The sequence below is a fragment of the Podarcis erhardii genome (genome assembly GCF_964252035.2).
Source record: "Podarcis erhardii genome assembly, chromosome: 3".
NCBI classification, from domain to species: domain Eukaryota; kingdom Metazoa; phylum Chordata; class Lepidosauria; order Squamata; family Lacertidae; genus Podarcis; species Podarcis erhardii.
The window spans coordinates 116,578,416-116,596,760 of record NC_138507.1 but is presented as its reverse complement, the minus strand read 5'-3'; the positions used below and the strand labels follow the sequence as shown (position 1 = coordinate 116,596,760).

The window sequence follows — 18,345 nt, the reverse complement described above, 5'->3', positions numbered from 1 at the left end:
GTTTGTAGTGATCAGGTGGGATTGCTATGAGGAATTATAACAAATATAGAGTAAACCATCTGTGTCAGCAATGAAAGCATTGCGTTGACTGGGTTTAAACTATTTTGATATGATTCTTGATCAATCCACACCTCTGCATCCCTGTTCCATTTCTCTTTCTTGACAAGTCACGTACACTGACAGACAGACAGGCGTCCTGGGTCATCTACGACTATGGGCAGCTTCTTTGATGTAGCTTTTCTTTTTTAAAAAAAATATATATTTATTAAAGTTTCAAAAAAAGTTACAGAAATGAGAAAGAAAGAAAAAACACAAAAAATACAAAATACAGAAAAATAAAAAACAATTGAAAACATTTCAATCTTTCCATGTCTTGTCTTTCATTTACTTGTTTCCCTGACCTCCTCACACCTCCCTTTTTTGTATTCTAATTCAATTAGCAATTTCAGCAAATCCTTTCCATCTTTACTTTTATCTTAATAATTCATCTTAATACGTTGTGACTTTACATTCTCACCTGTTCATAATCCGATTTTACTTATTTCTATAACATTACTGCTAAACCACAAAGCTTTATTCCAGCATCCTTCTAACATTCCTTAATTTTACAATGTTTCTGTAAATAATCTTTAAATTTCTTCCAATCTTCTTCTACCGACGCTTCTCCCTGGTCTCAGATTCTGCCAGTCATTTCCGCCAATTCCATGTACTCCATCACCTTCATCTGCCATTCTTCCCTGGTGGGTAGATCTTGTGTCTTCCAGTACTTTGCGATGAGTATTCTTGCTGCTGTTGTTGCATACATTAAAAAAATTCTGTCCTTCTTTGGCACCAATTGGCCGACCATGCCCAGAAGAAAGGCCTCTGGTTTCTTCAGGAAGGTATATTTAAATACCTTTTTCATTTCGTTATAAATCATCTCCCAGAAAGCCTTAATCCTTGGGCACGTCCACCAAAGGTGAAAGAATGTACCTTCAATCTCTTTGCATTTCCAGCATTTATTATCAGGCAAATGATATATTTTTGCAAGCTTGACCGGTGTCATGTACCACCTGTATATCATTTTCATAATATTCTCTCTTAAGGCTCTTTGATGTAGCTTTTCTAATATGTTAATCTCAAGATGTTAATCTTGGAGCCAGGAAACAGATCTCACATGAAGGTGATAATGATCCTGTCTTTCTGGCCATCCTTCTTATCATGTATATTTCTCACCGACGGGGTATGCATGCTAATTAGTGCTGTAGTGTAACTTTGTTCCCACGTGGGGCTTGATGAAATGCTCAGGGGAAATATGATTGGTTCTCACAAGCACTGTGTGAAGGATTCTTTTGTTAATAAAATGGCCTGGTTAGGGGTGTGCTTTTCTGCACTTCCTCCGAGAGCCTTGCTGGTCAAAGCCTCGTGTCTTATTTTAATCAGGGTCCGGTCCTTTCCTTTGGCCTCAGAACGCAACAGATGTTGGGAAAGATGGAGGGCACAAGAGGATGAGATGGTTGGACAGTCTTCTGGAAGCTACAAACATGAGCCTGACCAAACTGCGGGAGGCAGTGGAAGACAGAAGTGCCTGGCGTGCTCTGGTCCATGGGGCCATGAAGAGTCGGACACAACTAAATGACTAAACAACAAATCTTTGTTGGAAGCTGCCCAGAGTGGCTGGGGAAACCCAGCCAGATAGGTGGGGGTACAAGTAAATTATCATCATCATCTGCTCCCATTTTGGAGACTAATTGTTACCACCTACCTGAGGGGCCCCACCCAGCGATACTTGCTGACAGAATCACTACTTCATGACAACAACAACTCCCTGGAACATTTTCATAACCTCCAACCTTCCTTAGGTCAAAATAGGGAGGGTATGCCATCCTTTCGATGTCTGTTTTTCTGCCTCTGCTCCACCCCTGGCATTCTCACTCCCCCCCCTCCATCTGACTCTCATTGACCCCTCCCCTTTTTCTGTCCCCCCAGCCCCCCCCTACAGAGCATTTCCTACCAGAGGGAGGGCAAGTGCCACCGCCAGTACACCAACGGGGCACAGAGCACGTGCCCTCCACCCCTCAGAGAACCCCCCTTAATCCTGCTTTTATTTTATTTTATTCTTCGGCAGATTTACAAGAAGAAAAGCACAATAAATGAATAGAAATGCCAAATGTAACTGATCTTGTTGAAAAGACAATAGAGGTGATGCATGCACTTTTGTAACCCAAGAACATCTTTAATAAAAATTATTTCGAAAGAAAGACACACATCAATTCATAAATTATTATTATTATTATTATTAATATTCTTTGTTGATTAAAATATTTGCATGTCTATACAAACATTATGTACTATCTCTTAACAGGTAGAAAAAAGAAAATGATATAAAATAGAAAATGTATAAAGAAAGAGAAAAAGAAAAAATAAAGAAGTAACAAAGATATGAAACAAATAATAAAAAAGACAAAGTTATCTACATAGTAAAAGTACTCATCGACACAATTCTTCCCATCCTTCTCATTATACTGTTTGATATAACATTCTTTTTTACACAGGTTTACATTATATAATATCATTTCTTTCTGCTTTGATCTTTTTCTTTACAAATATCACTCAATTTCTGCTAATATGGAGTTATTTGTACAATAAAGTTTTACATAATTCTTAAATATTGTCCATTCTCTAGTTGTTTCTTGTTTCGATATTCCTCAATGCATGAATTCTCAAGTGGGGCAAGATTGGACACAGACACACAAAGCGATTTTTGGTTTTTGTTTTTAATGATGACTCCACTACCTCTGCCTGCCCTTCAGAGCCAGAGCATCATGCAGGACTGGTCCTTGGCAGTCACAACCTCTCCTTCTCCTCTTCTGCGGTCCAGCAGCCACTATGATCTGCCCAAGGGAAGAGGCCATCAGAAGAGGCCAAGGAGAGGCAACGGGAGGCTCCCTCACAGCTGTGGCCACTGCAGCCGCCACCCACAACAAACGCTGATCCATCCTCCTCCTTGAGCTCTGAGGCACTGGCACTAGCAGGGGAAATAGGGACATTCCGGGATCATATCAGAAGCCGGGAGGATAGCTTTCGTAATCTCAGCACTCCCTGGAAAATCAGGACACTTGGAGGGTATGCATTTGTGGTATGGAAAGTAACAGGCAAGAAGCCACAGGGTTGGAAACAACTGATTGGAACTGATTGGAAACAACACAGCATTTCCCCCTTAAATTTTTACTGACGTGAACAGCCCTGAAAGCAGCGTCACATATAATTTCCCTGGCTCCACCCTGAGCACAAAACATCATGAATTTATGATTAAAAGGACACCCAAATAGTCTGATAACCTGGTCTTGGTTGAGCATTCATTTTGATTTATTCGCAGAGTGGTTGTATGACAATGAGCTTTCATATCCTGCGTTCATCCTGATTTGCTGGATGAAGTCTTTACTCCTCTTCCTGTAAGTCACTTGTTCATCCCGGACTCTTAAATGCCTTTCCAGTTGAACATGTTTTGTTCTTCATTTACTGCAACTCCAGAATGTACCAGGAAACTACGGCTGTTAAGGGCCATGTCCTTAATGTGTGCATTATTTAGGCAATATGGGTATGGTGATGTCCTATCCGGTGGTTAGTTCCAGATGTCAGTAGCACAGTGGGTGGGAGCTCAGTCCCAATATTTGCATGTTCACTGGAACAGGCTCCAGGAGTCTATGCAACTGAAGATACTGTGTACACATTGTACCCCCTGCAACACAACACACCTAATTCCTTGCTAGGGATTGGATGCTGGCCAGCAACTTCAGGCCACCTAAACTAGGAAATCATGGCATCGAGATTTTTATGAAGTCAAAGGCCTTTATTCCCGTCAAAGCGTCTCAAGAGCTCATCACAGCAGGTCTCCAAATGGTCTGCTGCAAAAGTAGACTACAAAAACGTACATTATTCACACATTAGTGAATTATTCACAAATAATAATAATAATAATAATAATAATAATAATAATAATATATTTATATCCCACCCTCCCCAGCCGAAGCCGGGCTCAGGCCAGCTAACAATAAAATAATGCAACATTCTAAAATCATTTCATTTAAAAATTACTTCAAATCAAATTGATGGCAACCATTGGGATAGAGTTCTGTGAAGATTGCCAAAGGAGGGAGTCAGGCTGTGCCCTGGCCAAAGGCTTGGTGGAACAGCTCTGTCTTGCAGGCCCTGCGGAAAGATGTCAAGTCCTGCAGGGCCCTAATCTCTTGTGGCAGAGTGTTCCACCAGATCGGAGCCACAGCCGAAAAAGCCCTGGCTCTGGTTGAGGCCAGTCTAACCTCTCTGTGGCCTGGGATCTCCAATATGTTTTTGTTTGAAGACCGTAAGGTCCTCCGTGGGACATACCAGGAGAGACGGTCCCGTAGGTACGAGGGTCCTAGGCCGTATAGGGCTTTAAAGGTGGGGAACTTGCTTGCGAGAATGTGCATACCAGGCAAAAAAATGTGCACAAAAATCATCTGTTAGAAGAAACAAAAACTGTACAAATCTCCATGAAGATTTTTTTTTTAAGGCAAATGCAGAAATGCAGCAAACCAAACTTAAAATGCAACTAAGAGAAATGAAATTGGCAAATACACACATCCCTAGGCTTAGCTATAGTCTGAGTTATGTTAGGGCATGGGACCTAATTCTTATAAGTGGAAATCGATGTTGAGGATGAAATGTTAGGTGAGTCATACAGATGTCTGCATCTGCTTGGGCTTTAATTAGAAGATTATGGCATTATATATTGCTTCTGTCAGGCAGGTAAACAAGATATACATGCAGGAGAGAACAGCATGAATCTCTCTCCTCCCTCTATTGAAATGTTCAACCTGCCCTTGAATGCATTTGATGGGATTATTTCAAAATCATAATCATTTCACCATGGGAGTATATGCCAGGAAAGTGAGCACTGCTTTGCATATTTGGAAATCAAGTTGAAGAAAAACAACACCCTGTAACCCTTCAGGCTATGACTGAGCCGTTGTTCCAGGATATTTCTCTGGAGGAGGGCAGTGTCTATTTACTATTACATTCTAATGGATTGTTGAATATTCTTTTATTTGATATAAGTTGTTTATTTCAAAGTTATGCTTTTATTATGACTTCTTTGAATTCGATCAGACCGTTATCAGGTGTGTGATCTTCGCTGTCTGTTTTGTTGTTTCTTCAACTTGAGAATTGCCTTGTGTATCGCAATATGGAAAGACAGTGTGCAAATTTAAAGTGAAATGAAAAATAGGGGGGTGAAGAAGAGAGCCAGGGGGGATTTTGAAAAATCTTCAAAATGTCCAGCATTTAAAAAAGAGTTTCCTTTTTTAAAAACTCAAGTTGGTTTGAGCTTGGGGCATACAGTGGTACCTAGGGTTACAAACACCTTGGGTTACAAACACTTCGTGTTACAGACTCCGCTAACCCGGCAGTAGTACCTCGGGTTGAAAACTTTACCTCAGGGTGAGAACAGAAATCATGCGGTGGCAGAGGGATGCCCCATTAGCTAAAGTGGTACCTCAGGTTAAGAACGGACCTCCGGAATGAATTAAGTTCGTAACCAGAGGTACCATTGTATATGGAGCCAACCGTCAGTTTAGTTGCAAAGTCCTTCTTGTGAGGCGACAAGTTGTCAACAAACCCACCTTTCCCTCTTCCAATCCCAAATTGTGAAGCCAGCTGCATTGGCTGCTGTGTAGCATAGAGGTTACAGCCATGCATTATATGTTGGTTGTCCTGATTCCAAATATCAGTTAAGCCATGAACTGACCTGGCTAAAGCTACTACAGTCATACCTCGGGTTACCGACACTTCAGGTTGCGTTTTTTCGGGTTACAGACCGCCGAAACCTGGACGTACCTGAACAGGTTACTTCCGGGTTTCGGCGGTCGTGCATGTGCAGAAGCACCAAATCGCAACCCACACATGCACAGACACGCAGGCACAGGTTGAGAACACTGCAGGATGCAAACATGCATTCCACACAGATCACGTTTGCACCCCGAGCATCCACTGTATTTGTCAGTCTCAAGCATCCCCAACACCCATCTATGTCCCAGGGTTTAACTGCCTGATGTGGTAGCTGTAATTTTTGGCCTCCCCCGCAGGGTTGTTTTCAGTATTATGAGATTCTGTGTATATCCTTTGGGCAATTAGCAAAGGCTTCTATAAAGCTAAAGTATTGTTCCTAACAATGAAGGTGCCTGGGGTTGGTTTTTTTGGAAGGTGGCAACCTGCTGGTGACTTCAATTGGAGTAGGCAATCGGATACCCTCAAAATGGTTGAGACTACAATTGTCATTGGCCTGCATCTATTAATTTCAGTTTTCCTCAGTTGCACATTTTCCTAATCTTAAGATCAGTTCTCCAAACTGCTTTGCATTTCCTAATAACTGCATTTTTTGTAGACAGAACTCAGCAAGAAAACCACATTGCAATATTCAGAGAAGTGTGAATTTCTCTACATCTGCACCCCGAAAAGATCTCTTTGACAATCTACTTCTTCAATACACAGACACACAAAAAACATAGATGCTCAAATATATTGTCTTTAATTATTTTTATTTAACTATCACCATAGAATCAGCTCCATTAAAAGCTGGAGGCAAATCAGAAGAGCATTACCATCAATTGTTCAAGCTACCCTAAAATCCACGGTGAATAGACAACATCTTGAGGTTATCTGCACCAAAGAGAAAAAACATTGTCAGATTCTGCAGTTTTTAATGTTGTATTACATAGATAATCAGGGCTAAAAAGCTGAACGCATACAGCTCAAAAACACAAACACATTATTAATACAAAGAGAAAGAGGGAAATATATTGATACGTTAAGGTAAAGGTAAAGGGACCCCTGACCATTAGGTCCAGTCGTGGCCGACTCTGGGGTTGCGGGGCTCATCTCGCTTTATTGGCCGAGGGAGCTGGCATACAGCTTCCGGGTCATGTGGCCACCAGAGCAGCGCACGGAAACGCCGTTTACCTTCCTGCGGAAGCTTTCGAACTGCTAGGTTGGCAGAAGCAGGGACCGAGCAACGGGAGCTCACCCCGTCGCAGGGATTCAAACCACTGACCTTCTGATCGGCAAGTCCTAGGCTCTGTGGTTTAACCCACAGCGCCACCCACATCCCTATATTGATACGTTATTTATCCTTAAAATGAGATGGGGGTCTTCTAGCCTGCCAGATGTTGTTAGACTCTTCCTCCCAATGTCCCCAACTGCCAGCATGGGGGGGACAAGGGTGATGGAAGAGTTGGAAACTGGCAACATCTGGAAGAACACAAATCAGCCTCTTCTGCTTTGAAAAAGTTTTCACTAGCAGAATTTGTTGTTTCCTCATTAAAGATACAGAATAACTTGAAATTTCTATTGACCCCTCCTATAAACATAATACACTATGTCAAGGCCAATAATTTTTTTAATGGGGGGGGTAGTGATTGCTTCCCACTGGTTCTGCACTTGTTAAGCTTAGCATGACCAAAAGCAATGCATTCTGATTTCTGATTTCTGCCCGTATTCAGGTAGCCCAGATTTCTTTCAAAAAAGCTGTGTTAGCATGTGTTTCCTAAGGAAAGCATCAACAGCAACTGCAAATGCTAAGCCATAGCATTTGGAAGAAAAACTGGGGCATTTGGAAGAAAAACTGGGGCAGAACTTGGGTTTGGAGGGGAAGCTATCCCTTGGAAAAGTCTTGAAAGCACCTCCATTTCTATATTAACTATTTCACAATGATTTGGACCATTTTGCTTTCCTGCATATCATAAAGAGAAGAACAGGAGAGGGAGAGAGTTGCCCAGGTGACAGACTCAGCCTCTATGGTGCAGCTCAGCATTTCAGAAAGCATCACCAGCACACAGTGGGCCAAGTTCATAGGCTCTTCCAGCATGGATGGAATTGAGGTGGGAACCTAACAGCCTATGAAGAAACATGTAGAAGTTCTGGACGAGTCATTTCTTGGCCCCAGCATCTTCTACAGATCAGGCACGTGTAACAGGCACAAGAACATGCCAAGCTATTTTTTCACTCTGGCCAGCAGTATTGCTACTTATTGCGTTGTGTATACAAATATGCTATTCTTATTCTCCTGCCGGATACATTAAGGTAAAGGACCCTGACTGTTAGGTCCAGTCGTGACCGACTCTGGGGTTGCGGCGCTCATCTCGCTTTATTGGCCGAGGGAGCCGGCGTACAGCTTCTGGGTCATGTGGCCAGCAGGACTAAGGCGCTTCTGGCGAACCAGAGCAGTGCACAGAAACGCCATTTACCTTCCCGCCGGAGTGGTACCTATTTCTCTACTTGCACTTTGACGTGCTTTCGAACTGCTAGGTTGGCAGGAGCAGGGACTGAGCAACGGGAGCTCACCCCGTCGCGGGGATTCGAACAGCTGACCTTCTGATCGGCAAGCCTGAGGCTCTGTGGTTTAACCCACAGCGCCACCCGCGTCCCAGCAGGATACATTAATATGTCTTAAAAGCCAGCCTGGGTTTTAGCTTGGACTGGGAGTTCTCCAAATTGGCTTAGATAAAAAGAACCAATGGATAAACAATCCTGACAACAGGACAGGAGATGCATCTAGAATTCTTACCTATCTTCTGCAGCACCATCTTTTTGGGTTACCACAATGTCCCTTGTGATGTGTGCCTATTGGGCAAAAGCCATTATAGCAGCCGCCACCCATCCTGCGACATTCTGCCTCTGACGTCTGCGCAAGTGCTGTAGCAAAAGAAAGAACAAGTTGTGTTCTCATTGTCATTCCTGCTAATAGCAGACTCAGCTGGTGAGTGCCAATAGGACTGTAGCCAAATTAATAGAAGGGACTGTGGCTGGAGCACTGGACAGGGGCACCCCGGCCTGTAACATGTGGGTGCAATTCCCACTTCCTCCCTCTCATACTGAACTAGGGTGACCCCTTCCCCTATTGGAAACCACCCAAATAATAAGGGAATGATATCTGTGCATTCAATGGACTTGCCAGGCACAGACATCTTTTTTATCACTTATTAATTCATTTATAAAGGAATCTATCCCAATATTTATATATATATTAGGGCCATTTACATATAAATTTATATTTATACAGTGGAACCTTGGGTTGCGAACGTGACCCGTGCGGGAGGCATGTTCACAACCTGCAGCGTTTGCAACCCGCAGCACCGCGTCTGCACACGCACAGGTCACGATTCGATGCTTCTGCGCATGCGCAAAGCACGATTTAGTCTCCTGAGCATGTGCAAGCGCCGAAACCCAAAAGTAACCCGTTCCAGTACTTTTGGGTTCGGCGCGGTGCACAACCCGAAATCGCATAACCTGAAGCATCTGTAACCCAAAGTACCACTATATATAAATATATATATCAGGGCCATTTACAAATATTGTATGTAAAATCATACAAGAAAAAAATGATATAAAAATGTTAAAATCAGAAAGCAGCTCATTGTTTTGGAGCACTGACGCGGCTTCCACTTGAGTGCAAGAAGCTCTTGCAATCAGAAGCCACGCCTCAGTTGTCGAACGTTTCGGAAATCGAATTGTCTTCAAGAATGGATTGTGTTCGACAACTGAGATTTGACTGTATTTTTAAAGAAATAAATATCGTTACCTGGAGCAGCCATCAGCACAAAGAAGAGAACAGCTGTGAAAAGAGCAAAGATCTTCATGGCTGAAAAATTAGATAGTGTTTCAAGAGTTGACAGGATGTAGAGATGTTAGAGTAGTCCTTGTACTTATAGGGCAAAGAGGAACGTGTCACAGCATGGCGTGGGTGCTTTGCTTTTGTTTTTGCTGCAGTTGGATATTAGCATAATTGTGCAAATATTTTCCCAGATAATTGGGAAAGGATTCATAAGGAAGTTACAGCCCAAAGTCAACAGCCTGTTATCTAGATATTGCATGTAATTATCTAGACAGGACCTGAAAGAGGTAGCAGGTGGTGTTGCCTTATGTGCTAGTTGATCTTCCAATTAGTTCAGTATTAGCTAGGTGTACTGAAATCAGCTGCCCAGATTTCCACACAGGAGTCTTCTCAGACCCTACCTGCATAAACCAGGGACTGAATTTAAGACCATTCCCCTGTGTGATGAATGTACCCCACCACTGACCCACCATCAAATAAAGGTGTGGTTGGGCCAGCAAGCATGAGCTATTTCAGCCTAATCTGCCCCGTGATGGTACATGGGAAAACCAGCATTTTCTCTCCACAACTGGTGGTGTGGCATAAACTGCTACCATTTCCAGATATATTTTTTTGCTAAAAACATTTTCTTGACCCCAGCAAGCAGCTGCTCCAAGCAGCTAGAAATCTCTTCTTCCCCATGTTGACATTTGGATTGGACCTGCCATGCTTATGAGCAGGCATAGGCAAACCCGGCCCGCCAGATGTTTTGAGACTACAGTTCCCATCATCCCTAACCACTGGTCCTGTTCGCTAGGAATGATGGGAGTTGTAGTCCCAAAACATCTGGAGGGCCGAGTTTGCCTATGCCTGCTTATGAGCTTTTCAAGACACCACTCATGTTCATGTAAGCAATAGCAGTGGTAGCACCAGCAGCAGAGGAAGCTGCTTGGGCACCTGGGGCAGAGTGCCCAGGGGTGGGGCAAGGGCAGGGCAAGCCACCCATAGGGGCTGGGAGCACTGCGGGGTCTCCAGAGTCTGCCTGCCTCCTCCAACTCAGGTGCCCTACAGCTGGTGAGGAGGCAGCGTCTGGACCATTTGGGCAGCGCGGAGCCTGCGTGTGCCCAAGCCACCGCATGTGCCCATGCCACCCAGGAGAGGCACGTGGCTCGGAGGCGCTGCAGGCCCCGTGGTGAGTGCCGCCTGGCATTTTGACACCCCCCTCAGTGGTGACACCCGGGGCGACCCTCCCCCACTGCACTCCCCTTCCTCTGCCCCTGGGTAGCAGTAGTCGTAACAATAACAAAAAGAAAAACAATTTTTATGCATATGAATAGGATAGCACCTTGTTTGCCTTTTATTTCTTTAAACGTGGCTAGATGAATGATTAGGAACGCGGGCGGCACTGTGGGTTAAACCACAGAGCCTAGGACTTGCCGATCAGAAGGTCGGCGGTTCAAATCCCCGCAATGGAGTGAGCTCCCATTGCTCGCTCCCTGCTATTGCCAACCTAGCAGTTCAAAAGCTCGTCAAAGTGCAAGTAGATAGATAGGTACCGCTCCGGCAGGAAGGTAAACGGCATTTCTGTGCGCTGCTCTGGTTCACCAGAAGCGGCTTCGTCATGCTGGCCACATGACCCAGAAGCTGTACGCCGGCTCCCTTGGCCAATAAAGCGAGATGAGCGCCGCAACCACAGAGTCGATCACGACTGGACCTAATGGTCAGGGGTCCCTTTACCTTTTTAGATGAATGATTATGATCATGTCAAACTCTGAACAATGCATTCAATGCAAGCTTCCAAATAGCCACTTATCTGGTCAACAGCACCCAGTGGCCATGAGGAACACTTGCGAACTGCTGCTTTTCTTCTCTTTGAGAGTCCAAAAGTCTTGGAAGATTCACCTTATGCAGAAAAACTAGTACAGTCATACCTCGTGTTGCGTCCGCTTCATGTTACATCTTTTCAGGTTGCTTCCCATGCAGTGGCGTAGCGTGGGTTGTCAGCACCCGGTGCAAGGCAAGTAATTTGCACCCCCTAACCCGTGGATTTGCGCCCCCTAACCCTAACCCCCAGATGTTGCGCCCGGTGCGGCGGCCCCCCCTGCACCCCCCACGCTACACCACTGTTCCCATGGCAACCCAGAAGTACCAGAATGGGTGACTTCCAGGTTTCTCTGCTCACACATGCGCAGAAGCACTAAATCATGCCATGCACCTGCACAGATGCGGCACTTCGAGTTGTGGGCTTTTCATGTTATGAATGGACCTCCAGAACGGATCCCGTCCATAAAACGAGGTACCACTGTAACATGTTTTGCAGGCCTTTGACTCTTTAACCCGTTCCTATTGGTGAGAAGTTCCAACAGCATCATTACTTGGTTTTGGCTTCCTTTGGATGACAGGGCACTTGAAACCTATGGCATTTTTTATAAAATTGCTTTTTCTTTTTTTTGCAAATATGCAGGCAGCACATACTGTAAGAGGAGGCAAACGGCAGGCATTCCCACAGGGCAAAAGATCCACTACCTCACACTGGATGCAAACATTATTTCACTTGGGGGGACAAATCTGGTTTAGCCAAGATTTTAGTGCGTACCTACCTGATTCAGAAACAATAAACCACAGAAGTACAGCAGTTTTCCTGCCTTGCCCTGAATATTGTGTTGCTTTTTCAGCAGCCGGCCAAGCAATGTCTACAAAAAATTATTATACAGTCAAACCTCGGCTCCCGAATGGCTAGGTTTTGGAACCTTTAGGCTTCCGAACACCGAAAACCCAGAAGTAAATGCTCTGGTTTTCAAACGTTTTTTGGAAGCTGAATGTCTGAAGTAGCTCTTGCAACGAATCGGAAGCCATGCCTCAGATGTCGAACATTTCAGAAGCCAAACAGGCTTCCAGAACGGATTACATTCGACAACTGAGGTTTGACTTTATTACAGAAAAATGTAAATACAAATGCATATATCGGTGCCAACAACACTTAACAATGCATAAATGATTGGGTCGTATTTGCAAAGCTTTTCCTTCGACTGGCAATCGATTCCAGCTACTTGCTGTGTCATGATCAAGTCCTGTTGACAGAGCAGCATTGACCAATCTTAGGTGTGCCTGATGCTGGTAACTAATTTACATCCTCGCAGATACCTCACTCTTCCTTCCCAAATGGAATGGAATGGAAATTTTGAAACCAGAAAAAAATAGTTCCTGAACAAAAATAATTGCAAGCAACAGCTATGGAGACAGAAGTGTGTCACATGGGTTTACAGACAGGGCCCAGCTGAAAGTAACCTGGTGACTTTGCAGCTTTGGTTGCAGACATGCACATACCCACACAGACATCTTTCAATGAAACTTTGAGTTGACCCTTCTCCCATTACTAGGATGCTTGTGTTGTAGAGGTCAGCACTGGGAGACCAGCCACTTCCCGCAGCTCTTTGGCCGACTGAACCAGTGTCCCAACCTTCCATTAGTGTGCTATACTTTTTCCCAGTGTTCTGGTACCAGGCTCTATAGCAGAGACCGGAGTGTCGTATAGGGAAGAGTTGGTCAGTTTCTGAGGCAATGTGAGGATGCTTCCCTGTCTTCTAATGCTCTCCTCTTCCAGCATAATGTGTCGCCAGCTTCAGGAGGTTTACTGTTGGCTGGGGAAATGATGCAAGGGACTCTGTCCAACCAAAGGTCACTTCCCCCTGCACCACCCTCTGAATCCAACTCTCCATTACCTAAATTGTGGAGAAATGGCTGTCCCTAATCATTTGTTTCAGTATGTCCTCTGAAGTCACTAGCGTTCCTGCGTTGCTGTCTCCGGAGTGGAGATGTGCAAAGAATTTATATATTACAATTGCTTATGTCCCTCCTGTCAGGTATACGGCCTCGGCCCAGTATACCTGAAGGAGCGTCTCCACCCCCATCATTCACCCTCCAAGGGCCTTCTGGCAGTTCCCTCACTGCGAGAAGTGAGGTTACAGGGAATCAGGCAGAGGGCCTTCGCGGTAGTGGCACCCGCCCTGTGGAACGCCCCCCCATCAGATGTCAAGGAAATAAACAACTATCTGACTTTTAGAAGACATTTGAAGGCAGCCCTGATTTAAATGTTTTTAATGTTTGATGTTTTATCGTGTTTTTAATATTCTGTTGGGAGCTACCAGAGTGTCTGGGGAAACCCAGCCAGATAGGTGGGGTATATATAAATTGTGGTGGTGGTGGTGGTGATGTCAGGATACAAATCCTTCCAGGGTGTCTTGCAAGGAATAAAGATACTTTAATAGAATCACAATCATAATATTAAAGTATTCATTAGCATCCTTCCTAGTGGTGGTCAGTAGCTGCATAGCAGAGTCTCCAGCTCCAACAAGCTTTACACTGATCTTTGCCTGTCTCCTTCTCTTTCCTTTTATTCTTCTTGCAACACAAATGGTGGCAGGTGGCCCTGACTAGGGGAAGTCCAGTGAGAGCAAACTTCGAGGTCTTACTCTCTTTCCTCACTCTCTGAGGATCCCTCTCACAGGGCAGGAATTGAAAGACGGCTGAAGGGAGGTGCATTCCTGAACATATATTTAGGAATGGCCATTTGTGACACCAGAAGGCCAGAAAGAAGTATAGTGCAATAATGGAAGATTGGGACACTGGTCCAGTTAACCAAAGATCAGCAGGAACTGTCTGGTCTCTAGTGATGACCTCTACAACACAAGCACACTGTATTGGTAATGGGAGAAGGCAGTGGTTGAACTTGGAATCCTCTGCCACAAAACTTCATTGAAAGGCGTCTGTGTGTAGGTCTGCAAACAAAGTTGCAAAGTTACCAGGTTAGTTTAATAATAATAATAATAATAATAATAATAATAATAATAATAATAATTTATACCCAACCCATCTGGCTGGGTTTCCCCAGCCACTCTTGGTGGCTCCCAACATAATAATAATAATAATAATAATAATAATAATAATAATAATAATGTGATAAAACTTCGAACAATAAAAACTTCCATAAACAAGGCTGCATTCAGATGTCTTCTAAAAGTCAGATTTTTGTTTATTTCCTTGACATCTGATGGGAGGGCATTCAACAGGGTGGGCACCACTACTGAGAAGGCCCTCTGCCTGGTTCCCTGTGGCTTCACTTCTCACAGTGAGGGAACCGCCAGAAGGCCCTCGGAGCTGGACCTCAGTGTCCGGGCCGGACAATGGGGGTGGATATGCTCCTTCAGGTCTACAGGACCGAGGCTGTTTAGGGCTTCAAACGTCAGCACTTTGAATTGTGCTCGGAAATGTACTGGGAGCCAATGTTTCCCCTGAGCTCTGTCTGTAAACCCGTGTGACATACTTCTGTCTCCAATGCTGTTGTTGACAATTATTTAAGCAAAACGGCCAGTTTGGCTGGTTTCAAAACACTGCTTCACAGTGAAGAGTGAGATATGTGCAGGGATGCAAATCTGTAATGAGAATTGGGCACACCTACGATTGATCAACAGCTTCCTGTCATGTTTGATCAGTACATAGCGAGTGGGTGGAATCTATTGCCCGTCAAAGGAAAGGCCTTGCAATTATGACCCCATCGCTTATGAGAATCTCCCCCAAACTGGTTTCTTCCAGATATCTTGGATTGCAACTGCTCTCATCCTTGACCATTGGCAATACTGACCAGGGTTGATCTGGCAGTTATCACACTGGGGAAGGGTGCCTTAGGGAAAGTGAAGGATGGATGAATCTCTCGATTTCATTTCTCTCAGTTTCTTATTTTTTTCCAGTTTTAAGTTTCTGCTCACCACATTTCTGAATCCGTTTGTAGCTTCTTTTTTAAATGGAAAATGTCCTCATAAAGATTCACCAATATTTTAATGCAAATTTCTCCCCATATATCTACACCACTCTGAGTGCAATTTTGCTGACACAAACATTTCTACAAGCAATATATCCTATAATAATGCACGTTTATATGCCCATTTTCAATATATACACATGTTTCTGAAAGTGGGGATCAGGTAGGTTTGCATCAAAATCCTGACCAAAAAAGATTTGTACCCCAGCTGAAGAAATGGTTGTTTTCATCCAATGTGTGGTAGTGAATCTGTTTGCCTGCTGCTTGCCTCAACTTCCATGCTGTCTGCAAATGTGTAAAAAAAAAAAATTAAAAGCAATTTATGTGCTACTTGAATGTTTGTAAATAAAGCAATTTTACAAATATGCCAGTGTCAGCTCACCCAAAGGAGATTCAAACCAAGTAATGCTACCACTGAAACATTGCATCAGTAGTTTCCTATTGGATCAGAACTGTCCTGGAAAGGTCCACAGACCTCGTTTCTATGCAGAAGATGCATTCTCTGTTAAACCTATACTAGGTACAGGCCTGACACATGAAAGCAGAAAATGCCCCTGTCATGTGCCATGTTTAGACCAAGCAACAGACAAATTGGGAAGTTTATTATTCCAGATTGTATGCAAATCTGTAAAAAAAAAAAAATGTTCATGAAAAGGTTGAGGAATTTTCATGAGAACTTTTTTTATATATATAAAGTAATTTGCAAGCCAGTGTTGAAATGTGATTAACTGTAAGATTAGAAAATGAGGTTCTTAGGACACCTCCAGAGATTGTCATTGATTGGGAAATGCATTTTAAAATGTGGTATCAATGAATGCCTAAAATGGAAGATATGTGAACAGTGCCAGATTTACGTATAAGCTAAACAAGCTATAGCTTAGGGCCCCACCATCTTGGGGGCCCCCAAAAAATTTAAAGGGGAAAAAACTGGATGTACATTTCAAAAATATAATATAATATAAAAAACCATTTCTTCTTAATTGTATTTCAATTCAACAATTATTTTTATAAAATACATATTTTGTTATGTGCAAATGGCTTTAGACACCTATTAAAGGTAAAGGGACCCCTGACCATTAGGTCCAGTCGCAGACGATTCTGGGGTTGCGGCGCTCATCTCGCTTTACTGGCCGAGGGAGCTGGCGTACAGCTTCCGGGTCATGTGGCCAGCATGACTAAGCCACTTCTGGCAAACCAGAGCAGCACACGGAAACACCGTTTACCTTCCCGCCGGAGCGATACCTATTTATCTACTTGCACTTTGACGTGCTTTCGAACTGCTAGGTGGGCAGGAGCAGGGACTGAACAACGGGAGCTCACCCCATTGCGGGGATTTGAACCGCCGACCTTCTGATCAGCAAGCCCTAGGCTCAGTGGCTTAGACCACAGCGCCACCCGCGACACCTATTAGGTCCATAAATTACCATACAGCATATATTCAACACAAGAAACAGTGACAATTTGTTGTTGACAAAGGACAGCTGGACATATCAAGGGCCCCATTACCTTCAGTAGCTTAGGGTCTCATCAAACCTAAATCCAGCCCTGTATGTGAAGACCTCTCAATAAAATCAGGATGAATGCAGGATGTCAATGCGCATTGTTCCATGAACCCTGTGTTAACAAATCAGAATGAATGCTCAGTGAAGCAAAGGTACTGAACCCTCCAGGTATCCTTTTTATTGGGCATTCGCAACAATTTGTGCTCATGATGGTATCAGGGTTATTGCATGTGAGCCCCTACTTCCCTTGTTCAGCATAATTTGTTTTGCTTTCGTTAGTGGTCTCTGGTTGCCCATGCTTTCATAACTAAATCTTCTAATATTGTATTTTTTTGGAACCAACTGGGGGATCTTCTTCTTCTTCTGTGGTGATCACTTGTAGCTGAGTAAGATTGTCTTCCATAAACACGGTTTTAGCAATGAGTCTGTAAGTGACTGTGGAGGCCAATTCTGGACCCACACATCCTTCCACAGTGGGGACATTGGTTCCCGGGCAGGAGCTGATCACGGTGTGGATTTGCCAACCGTGCCTTCCTCTTAACACATTTCTCCCTTGCATCCTGATTTCGAGTGTCTTCAAAGCCCATGAGACCTTTGGTCAAGGCTGTTCTCCAATTGGAGCGCTCGCAGGCCAGTGTTTCCCAGTTGTCAGTGTTTATACTACTTTTTTTAAAAAAAATTGCCTTGAGAGAGTCTTTAAACCTCTTTTGTTGACCACCAGCTTTCCATTTTTAAGTTCGGAATTGAGTAGTTGCTTTGGAAGACGATCATCAGGCATCCGCACAACATGACCAGTCCAACAAAGTTGATGATGAAGAATCATTGCTTCGACACGGGTAATCTTTGCTTCATCCAGTACACTGGTATTAGTTCGCCTGTCTTCCCAAGTGATGTGTAAGATCACAACTTAGGGATATATTCCCCACATCTATCAACAATTGCTCTAGCGGCACAGGTTTATTATTTTTTTCAAAATTCCATGAAGTGGTGATAGATACAGCAGTATCTTGTATTTTCTCATGAAACTGTATTGAGCTGAGTGATAAGCAGCCCAGAGCCAGTCGTTACTGCCATAACTCCCCCCCCCCAGGTTTGCATAATTGTCTTTAGCTAATGATTTAACTCTATTGAGATTCTTTGGGACTTCCCTTGAAATTTATTAATTTTAGCTTGCCAATTTTTAAGCATTCTAGGGTGGAAGAAGGTGAGGAAGACTTGGAAAAGAAACATTAAACTAGGAATTAGCATCATTTGATTAACATCAATTCCGGAATTACAAGTAATGTCTAGACAACAGGCTGTTGTCTTCAGGCTGTAACTTCCTTATGAATCCTTTCCCAACTTATCTAGGGAGATCTTTGCTTAATTGTGCTAATATGCAACTTCAGCAAAACATTGCACAGGACGCACAAGATGTC

The 18,345-nt window shown here is 43.7% G+C and overlaps 1 long non-coding RNA gene across 1 annotated transcript; it reads right to left on the bottom strand.

Moving 5' to 3' along the window:
* Positions 1 to 6,528: 6,528 nt before the first annotated feature.
* On the bottom strand, positions 6,529 to 9,757 carry LOC309338019. Its single transcript, XR_014154577.1, has 3 exons — positions 9,596 to 9,757; positions 8,582 to 8,709; positions 6,529 to 6,678 (listed from the first exon to the last, which is right to left on the bottom strand). It is a non-coding gene; the product is annotated as an uncharacterized lncRNA (long non-coding RNA).
* Positions 9,758 to 18,345: the final 8,588 nt, after the last annotated feature.